Source organism: Microtus ochrogaster, chromosome 22 (assembly GCF_000317375.1).
Source record: "Microtus ochrogaster isolate Prairie Vole_2 chromosome 22, MicOch1.0, whole genome shotgun sequence".
NCBI lineage: Eukaryota > Metazoa > Chordata > Mammalia > Rodentia > Cricetidae > Microtus > Microtus ochrogaster.
The window spans coordinates 15573570-15583128 of NC_022023.1; positions in this window are offsets into that span (position 1 = coordinate 15573570).

The window sequence follows — 9559 nt, forward strand, 5'->3', positions numbered from 1 at the left end:
TGGGCAGCACACTTTGCTCAGATTTGCCCGTGGTCTGATGTTCAGAGGCCATGCCCCATTTTCTCATGGCTTCTGGCTCTTAGGAAGTTCTCGGCTTAGATAGCAGCCTGTGCTCTTGTCTCAGTGTGGAATCTGCAGTGACTCAAGCGGGTCCGTTTCCACCTTGAACCTCTTGTACATGGTAGGCCTCTCCCTCTTTAAACCAGTGTGTTGCTTTCTCCATCAGCATCTCCTTCTTTTGGTCTGGGCATCCTTGCTTCTTTCTACCCTTTCTCATTTGTCTCAACCAACAGATCTCGAGCAGTTCATAGAAATCTTCATGAAGGTAGACTACCTCCATTGCCCTTGAAAGAGCGATTTAAAATGGAATTCAGCCCTGTTGATATGTCCAACATGGGAGTGTGTGTGCACCACCTTTGTCTGAGTCCTGTGCATTTAGTTATGCAACTTACAGTTTTGCATCTTTCTGATAGTCACATCAAGGCTGAGCCTGTGACTTTTTCACCTGGACCGCTGTGACCCCATCTCTCCTGTGTCTTGTCCTGGTCTGATGAATGGGTGGGACTTCATCTTCGCTGTGGCTTATGATAACCCTCTCATCCATTCAGCTCACCTCTCCACGGAATCTTGGTGCTCTGGGATTGCTATTGTTCTTTGTAGCAGACCATCTATGAAGCTCGCCAACATACCACACCCAGTGTTCAGCTCTACCGAGGATAGAGCCTAGGGCCAAAGCCTAGAGCAGGACCCTCGAGTCAGTCCAGGATGTCCCAAGATGGCACAGCTCCATATTCTAGTTGTCATGGTGGTGTAACAAACCTCCCCCGTATTTAGTGGCTTTAAAACAGCAGTGATCATTTGCCATTGCCTGCGGTTTCTACAGTCAGGGATTTGGGAGCCACTCAGCTGGGCATCTCTGGCTTGGGACATCTCATGAGGTTACACTTGGATGTCAGTGCAGCTGCAGTGAGCGGATAGCTTTCCAGAGGCTTGAGGACCCACAGCTAAGGTGGCTGGCTCGCATGATTGTCAGCTTGGTTCTTCTCCATAGGGGGGCTCCTATTACAGCTACCGAGTGTGCCCAGGACATGGTAGCTGACATGCACCATGGGTGATGTAGAGGCTAGATGGGACCTGCACACACACACACACACACACACACACACACACACACACACACCCCTACCTCCATGCACAACCACCCAAACATACCATGCCCATATACAAATAAAACAAAACCAAATGAAATCAAACTTATAGGCCACAAGAAACAGGCATCCTGTTTCTCTTCAGCTAGAAAACAGTTAAGGACCAGGGCAATTCCTTTCATGTCTGACAGCCTGGGACACAAATTTCAGTTTTGTTTAGAAACTTTGGGCAAGTTTCTTATACCCCCCCCCCCGGGCCTTTGTTTTCAACCTGTAAATGAAGGCACCCCAGAGATTTTTGAGAATTAAAGTAAGATGTGGACTCTTGACACCTGGACCTGGAGAAGGGCCTGGTGTCGGGTGCAGCGTGATCAATCTTCTCCTTTTCCCAGACCCTTATACACTGCTTTCAGTAAGTGCTTTGCCTTTGGGGTGTGTGTGTGTGTGTGTTTTCTGTATTTGTAAAAGAAGCTAACAATAAGAGCACAGTAACGACAACATAGGTTGTAATCAGCGGTGGGGATTGCCATCTTTTCCAGAGGCAAAGGGCCATAGAAGAATACAGAAAACCCTCCTCAGGCCAGAACTGGGTCAGGAAGTGGAGCCTCCTGGTCCCCATCGGCGTGTTTGGAAAGTGTCATTTTACTACTTTAACACTGTGCAAGTGACAGCTGAAGAGGAAAATGTTCTAAGAATAAGGAACACGGGGTAACTTAATGAAACACTTCCAAGTCCCCACATGTCTGTGTGCAATGAGGACCCCATTGGAACAGGAAAACTCGGTGTCACTTAAGACACAGACCTAGAAGAGTATGTTTAGGGAAATGGGTTTTTGGAAGCTCTAGTTTGCAGTTTCTCCCTGAATTCAGAGTAGGTTGGTATTTCAGCAAAACCCTGCTGTTTATAAATGGAAATCACGGCAAGTGTTTTACTCATGCCTCCTCCATGTCTTTGCTACTGAGCATCCACGTGCAGAGAGGGGCGGGTGGGGCGAGGCTGTCTTGGTTTATGTAGCATCGCCATCACCACTCCCAGCATCGTCATCAACATTTCCCAGGTAGCTCCAGGGGAGGAGGATTGAGGCTCTGTAGTGCTCAGTTTTCCATTGAGAATCCACGTGCAGGGAGGGGCGAGTGGGGCGAGGCTGTCTTGGTTAATGTAGCATCGCCATCACCACCACCACCCTGTCATCTTCGTCATCTTCATCATCACCTTCACCATCAGCATCGTTATTATCACCATCTTCTAAGCGGATCTGGGGCAGGACGACCGAGGTTCTGAAGTCCCGAGTTGCCCACTTCATAGGCAGCTCCTGTGGCTCTTGGGAGCCTGATCCCTTTTGTCCTCTGCCCTGCAACCTAGGGGACTGCCTACTACACTCTAGACCTGAGCTGGTTCTGCGCTATGGTTTCCTGTATCCCAGTTATCAGATTCTCTTAGGCCTGTAATCTCAGCACTTGAGAGGCGGCAGCCGGGGGGGAGGGGGGGGACCAGGCATGTAAGCTGCCTGAGAGCCTGTCTAACAACAGCAATAGCAGTAACAAACAGGCCAGGTAAAAGTGAATAACAAATAAGACGACCCACTAACTGTGGATCTGCGAAGCTCCCTTGTCCTTAAGAAACCTGGCACTTATTTCATCTTACGGTTTCTCGACATTTCAGCTGTTGCTACTGCTGCATTTGGATTATTCCTTTCAGAGGAGAAAATGTAGAATGTGCAAAGGAAAACGGCAGAGTTAGATGGGATTATCTTTTATCCTTAGTTTATTGACTTGTTAGCATTAGCCTGCCTGCCTGCCTCTCCACCTCTCTTTTGAACAGGGTCTCACTATGTAGCCCAGGCTAGCCTTGAACTCAGAATCCTCCCGATTGAGCTTCCTGATTGCTGAGGTGACAGGAATTTGCCACCAAACCCAGCTGAGGCTAGTAGGAGCTACCCACTGAGTACACACTATACACCCAGGAGCAAGTTAGGCACTGTGCCCCCTCCTTTCCTTTCTCACTACCGTGGTAGATGCTGTGTGCCCCGCGTGTGTGGAGATCTTCATGGTCCTCTCACTAAGACTGGGAATAGACAGAAGAGTGAGGTCTCCCACACAAATGGCCTCCCCCTTCACTAAAAGCCACCATTCAGGACCTTAGGATCACTATGATCACATCACATGGTTTCTGTAGAACTAGAAGCTACCTGGGCTCTCTTTCTCTAAGAAGCCAAAGACTGGGACTTTAGATAAGATCGGATGATGGCTAATCAAAAAATTTAAATATGGCGTCATCCCACTGAAGGATGAGCAGCCTGCATCCATGTTCCACTGTGGAGATGGTGTGGAGGATGGACAGGAAGAGATAGGAGTGGAAGTAGCTTTGAGTTTCTGAACCCCAGTTTCTGATCAAACACAATAATAGAGAACATGGAAGAGGCAGAAATACAGAGAAAAGAGAAATGGTTGAACAGAACGTAAGGATGGAGAGAGGGAGAGAGGGAAAGAAGGCAGGGGAGAATATGAATCTTAAAAAGAACGAATCTCGCAGACCCTCCCCTACTCAAGGAAAGTGATACTGTGTGTCTTAGAGTTACTATTGCTGACCAAGAGCAACTTGGGGAGGAAAGGGTTTATTTGGCTCATACTTCCACATCACTGTTCATCACCGAAGGACGTCAGGACAGGAGGAACTCAAACAGACAGGAACCTGGAAGCAGGAGCCGATGCAGAGGGCATGGAGGGGTGCTGCTTACTGGCTTGCTCACTTTCTATGGAACCCAGGACCACCAGTCCATGGATGGCTCCACCCACAATGGGCTGGGTCCTCCCCCACCAATTGCTAATTAAGAAAATGCCCTACAGGCTTGTCTATTTTCTCAACTGAGGCTCCCTCCTCTCTGAAGACTTTAGCTTGCTTCAACTCAACATAAAACCAACCAGCACAGTGCCCATCAATGAAGAGGTTGTAGGGGCAAAGGAAGTACAAATGCTGTCAAGGACCAAACCTGTGCTAGAATTGGGGTCCTGTCCTATCACATGACAACCTTCTTCTGTTGCTGAGGTATTTTCTGAGCCACTGAGGTTTGCATCCGTAGGCGCTGATAGAACAAAAGATTTCTGACATCTACCCCTCCCCCGACCCAAGGAGCCCTGCTAGAACTGTGATCCTAGGGATGTGATACACCTTAAATGTCACACCAAGGTAGAAGTCCCTCTCAGCACTCATCCCAACCCTTCTGAGAACCTCTCTTCCTAGGAGGAGCCACGTGCAGGCCGACCTAGGACCTACAGGGCCACGCCACGGCCAGTCTAACCTCAGGATGAAGACGAAAGAAGAAAGCAAATGCGAAGGAGAAAGCAAATGCGTTATCCATTAAGCCGGGCTGTGTTTGATATCACTGACAACACTTCCCACTGACAACTGATTCCCATGATTGAACAAAGAACACCAACTGGGGCTGGTGGCACATGCCTGTTATCCCAGTATTGGAATTATAAAGGCAGCGATCAAGAGTTCAAGGCCAGCATTGACTATGCGGTGAATTTGAAGCCAGCCCAAGCGACAGACAGCCATGACGTAGCACTTGTGGAATAAAGTCCCCAGGCAGAACCGAAGTTTTGTGCCTGTTACTAAGATTATATGACTATGAAAAGGACCCTTACAAAGGCAATTAAGAAGCAGAGACTTGATAGAGTGACTGAGAGAACCACCAACAAAAGGTGTGTATCTGAGGGAATCTGTACTTAACAGCTCGCTGATTGGAAGGAGCCAAAGTGGAGTCTGTTAAGAACTGTATGGGGCCCGATGAGGTAAGAAATGAAAAGAATACTCCAATGTAAAGTGGGCGACATAAAGAGAAATGTCCATGGCGCAGCGCAAGGACTTCCTCCCAAAGCACCCCTGGTCTGACATCAGTTGATCCTCTCAACCGAGTGAGTTGAGTCTGCATCCACCCAAATCTCACTCATAGACATTTGCACCCGTCCGCGGCCCCTCTTCACGCCATGGCTCGAGTAGCCTTTCGGAGTCATAAACCTGAACACAAGGCACCTATTCACCCCGCCAGGTTTGAAATGCCTCTATGAAATTCCTCTCCCAGCAACGCCTCCTCCCAAGTACACTGTGCATCTTTTCAAATTTCAGACATAAACAGCGGCGTGGCCCTGCCTGGCAACCCCCTTCTCGCTTCCCGGATAAAAATAGCAAGGGCCGAGGAGGAAAGCCTGGGGACAGTGGGATTCTGTGGATGTGCTGTTTAGATGGGTGTTTGGCCTATTCTAGGGAAGGGTGTCTCCAGGGAGGAGCATCCAGGGGGGGATTCTTGGAGGATTGGTCATCCTTGGCACCTAGGTCCCTTCCATTCTGGACCCAGGTCACATCTCTGGGATTGTGTATTTAATTCTGCATCCCAGGGAGAGACACGTTTACCTGTGGCTACTGATTTGGGTGTCACCCCAGAGGTTGTGGGGGATGGAATGGCTTGGGGGGTGGGGAGGGCAGGGCCTCCTTTGCACAGAGAGTGAAAAGAAATTTTTGATGAGCAAAAGGTTGCACGTGGTGACACCTTGGGGTTGGGGTGATGCCGAGTCAAGATAAGTCCTGTGACCCGTGTTCAGGTGAAGGGCTTCAAGGGGGTTGCCGGGTACAGCTCAGGTTGTTTCATTTTCCTGTTCAGGACAGGGGGCAGCGAGAAGCAGTGAGCTGTGTTTGAGTGAGGGCTGACGGGAGCTGTTAAGGAGCAAGCAGGATCCTTTATCGGTGACTGGCCCTCCAGCCCCGCTTTCCTTCTCACTGAAAGGGAATTGCCGTATCCCTTACTGGAAATTATACTACAAGGCTTTTCAGTGTATCAGTACCCAAACTCCTTCTCCTCAGCTTCCCCGTCTTCACCCATCCCCTCAGGAATCTCCCATGATGCTTGCTTTAATGTGGCCATGTGAAGCAGCCACCGCTTCGTCGAACTGTCAATAACAGCAGCCGCCTATGACCTCCCCGTGTCTACTTTTACCCTGCTCTGTCCCAGCATCCTCTTTCCTTCCCGTGCCTAGACCACAGTTTGCCACTGGTATCTACAGCGTCCGCCTCCCATCTTCCTTGACAGTGAGCTTCATGGCAGCAGGCACGCATAGCCTGGATCCCATTCAAATGCGACCTCCGTGTAATACAAATGTGACCTCCCAATAAATAGCAAGTGAACAGATTTGTCCGTTTTGTGTCCCCCCCTTCCCCCCCGTGTCTGGCACAGGGCAATGCTCGCGGTGAATCATGATTACTCATGTGTATTGAGCACTGTGTGCTAGGGGTCGTGCTGAACACTTTATGTTTAGAAACTCATTCAGTAGCCATAGCAACTTCATGATTGGTAAATATCACATTTTATTCCCGTTTTTCTTTTTAAAGGAAATAGAGCAGTCAAATACTTTGCCCAAGATCACACAGTTCATAAGTGGCAGAGCTGAGATTTGGTAGCCGACAATATGGTTCCATGTGTGTTTTATGCCTCCCCACCGCGTGAAGCGAGGACAGCAATGACTTTCTCACAGGTGTGTACACAGGTGCATGTGTTCCTTTCTCCTCTCCTGCCCACTTGACGGAAACGAGTGAGTTTGGGCTTTGTAGAAATGCTGTAAAGTGTGTGGTGATCAGGAGTAGCGACTTGTCGGGATTCCCAGGGCAGATGGGGGAACCTAGGTGCCATCAGCCAGCCACTGTCACCATCTGAGGATGGCAGACAGAGATGTTGCTTGAATGATGGGCAGGAAGATGGCTGCAACCCGAGGCTGGAACTGGGTGGGCTTGGGGTTAAGCACGGACAAAACCATGGAGCTGTGTGTTCCTCACAAGAGCAAAGCTGAGGGTCAATGGGAAACGGACTCACCGCAGAACTCACTGGGATGTGCGACGGTGTGTCTTGTCAGTTTGACGGGATCTGGACTCACCTAGAATTTAAGTGAAAAGAGAAGACCCTCCCTGAGTGAGAAGGACACCATTCTGTGAGCTGGAGCCCTAGACTAGATCAAAAGAAGAGAGTGAGTGGCACGTTAACACTCTCCTCCCTCTGCTTCAGATTGCAGACACAATGTGACCAGCCACCTCATGTTCTCTCTCTCTCTCTCTCTCTCTCTCTCTCTCTCTCTCTCTCTCTCTCTCTCTCTCTCTCTCTCTCTCTCTCTCTCTCTCTCTCTCTCTCTCTCTCTCCTTTCTCACATGCTAGGGATTGACCCAAGGGCCTTGACCATGCCAGGCGCACAGGTGCACTCCACCACTCTGCTAACTTTTCAACTCCAAGCACCTCCATTTAAAAAGTGTTTGGGTTACTTAAGGTCAATTGTCTATATAAATTTGAAAATCATATTAACAGTTTCAAAAAAATGTCTTTGGTTTTATGGTGATTGAGCGGAAAACATTTGGTAAATTGGCATTTTAGCAAAGCCGAGTATCCCCGTCCATGAATACGGTGCATCTCCCCATTTTTTAGGGTTTCTTTCATTTGTCTTAGCAGTGTTTTATAGTTTACAGAGTTTCAGTTGTACTGTGGAGCCTTAAATTTCACCCTCTGATTTTACCTTGACATCTTTGAGCTTCACGAGGCCCCCAAAGCCCTAACCATTAACTCCTTTACTCTTGCCAAGTAGATGCTCCAAAATTAAAAAAAAAAAAAGCCTCCACATGGCCAGCTTTCTGTTGGCTACAATCTACTAGATCCTCAACCTATCAGGCATCAGTTTTTGGCCAAACTACAGCACTATTCAAGCAAACTGATGACATCTACTCAATAGACCACGTCACCCTCATGTTACTACAAAGTAGTAGCTGTTGCCCATAACTTGGCTGTTTTTCTTTGCTCTCAGGCTTGACACCTGGATGCCTGAGTGAGGTTTAGTGTTATTCCTCCCCCACTGAGCTGTGGGACCATGCAGCCACAAAAGTTTTGTCATCACGGTCTCTCCAGTGTTGGGTGTTAGGTGTGACTGTCTCGTGTTCTTCGGGGGGAACATGAAGGTGGTTCTTTCACCCACAGAGTAAACAGGAAGTGGGCAGCACACAGGCCTTATTCATCTTCATCAAGTATATTTCTTAAAAAAAATGTATTTTTAAAGTCCTGGTAAGATAAACATATCATATAACATGACATTTCAACCCTTTCATATTTACACCTTGGTGCAATAAGCACATGAACATTACTGTGCAAACAACCCTTTCATCCATCTCTAGAGATTTTTTTTTAACTTCTAAAATTGAAACTTTGTATTAATTAAGGAGCAACTCTCCATTCCTATAGGCCCTAGTCACCGTCGGTCTACTTTCTGTCTATGAATTTGACAGATCTACATGGCTTGTGTTGTGAAACTGTGTACTATTGTGTGTGTGTGTGTGTGTGTGTGTGTGTGAGACAGAGAGAGAGAGAGAGAGAGAGAGAGAGAGAGAGAGAGAGAAAGAGAGAGAGAGAGCATCTCTAAGATCCACCCATATTGCAGCACGTGGAACTCTCCTTCATCCTTAAGATGGGTTACTATTTCATTAAATATGTTACCACAGTTTTTTTATTGACTCATTTGCTAATGGATCATCATTTAGATCCTTTTGGAGTGTGTGTGTGTGTGTGTGTGTGTGTGTGTGTGTGCGTGTGTGTGTGTGTTTTATTGGGAACTGAACTCAGAGACTTGGTTATACCAGGCAAATGCACACTACATTCTCAACCTGTATTTCTTTTCCTAAATATTTTATTTCCTCAGATCTTCAACCACCTCTGTTGACCCTTACTGTACTACATGAGAACCTTTGATTGACAAGGCAGTGATTTTTTTAAAACTTCTTTTCATAAAGATACGTTTATTTTATGTGTGTTCTGCCTGCATGTGTACCACGCGCACGCTTGAGAGATCAGAAGAAGACATGAGATCCTCTGAGACTGTTATAGTGGGTGGGGCAAGAGCTGCAATGAGGATGCTGGGAATCAAATCTGGATCCTTTGCAAGAGCAGCAACTGCTCTTAACTTGTTGAGCCATCTCTCCAGCCCCAGGGGCCACAATTCTTGGTGAGAAATGTTAGTGTCTCTAGTGTCCAGGACCCACTTTTGGGTTTGCATGCTTGGAGGGGAAGACTTCCCTGGATTAAAATCAGTGGAGTGCTTGCTTGCTTACAAACAGTGGATGTGCCCCTTCCCCGTCCATTCATGCATTTGTTACACTCAGCTTGGAGGTGCCACAGTGAGCAAAGACCGGAAGTGGCAGTGCAGAAAGTCAAGGAGACTCTGTAGTCCCGTGTGGGGTACACGTGGGGTTGACAGCCTTGTGGACAGAGTTGGTAGATTTTGTGGTCCTGGGTGCCTCTGCTGTTGCTCTAGTTTGGGAATCTGGAGTGACCTCTCCTTAAGGCCTGGTTATAGCCTTCCAAGAAAGAGGCTCCTTCTTGAGGTTATGCC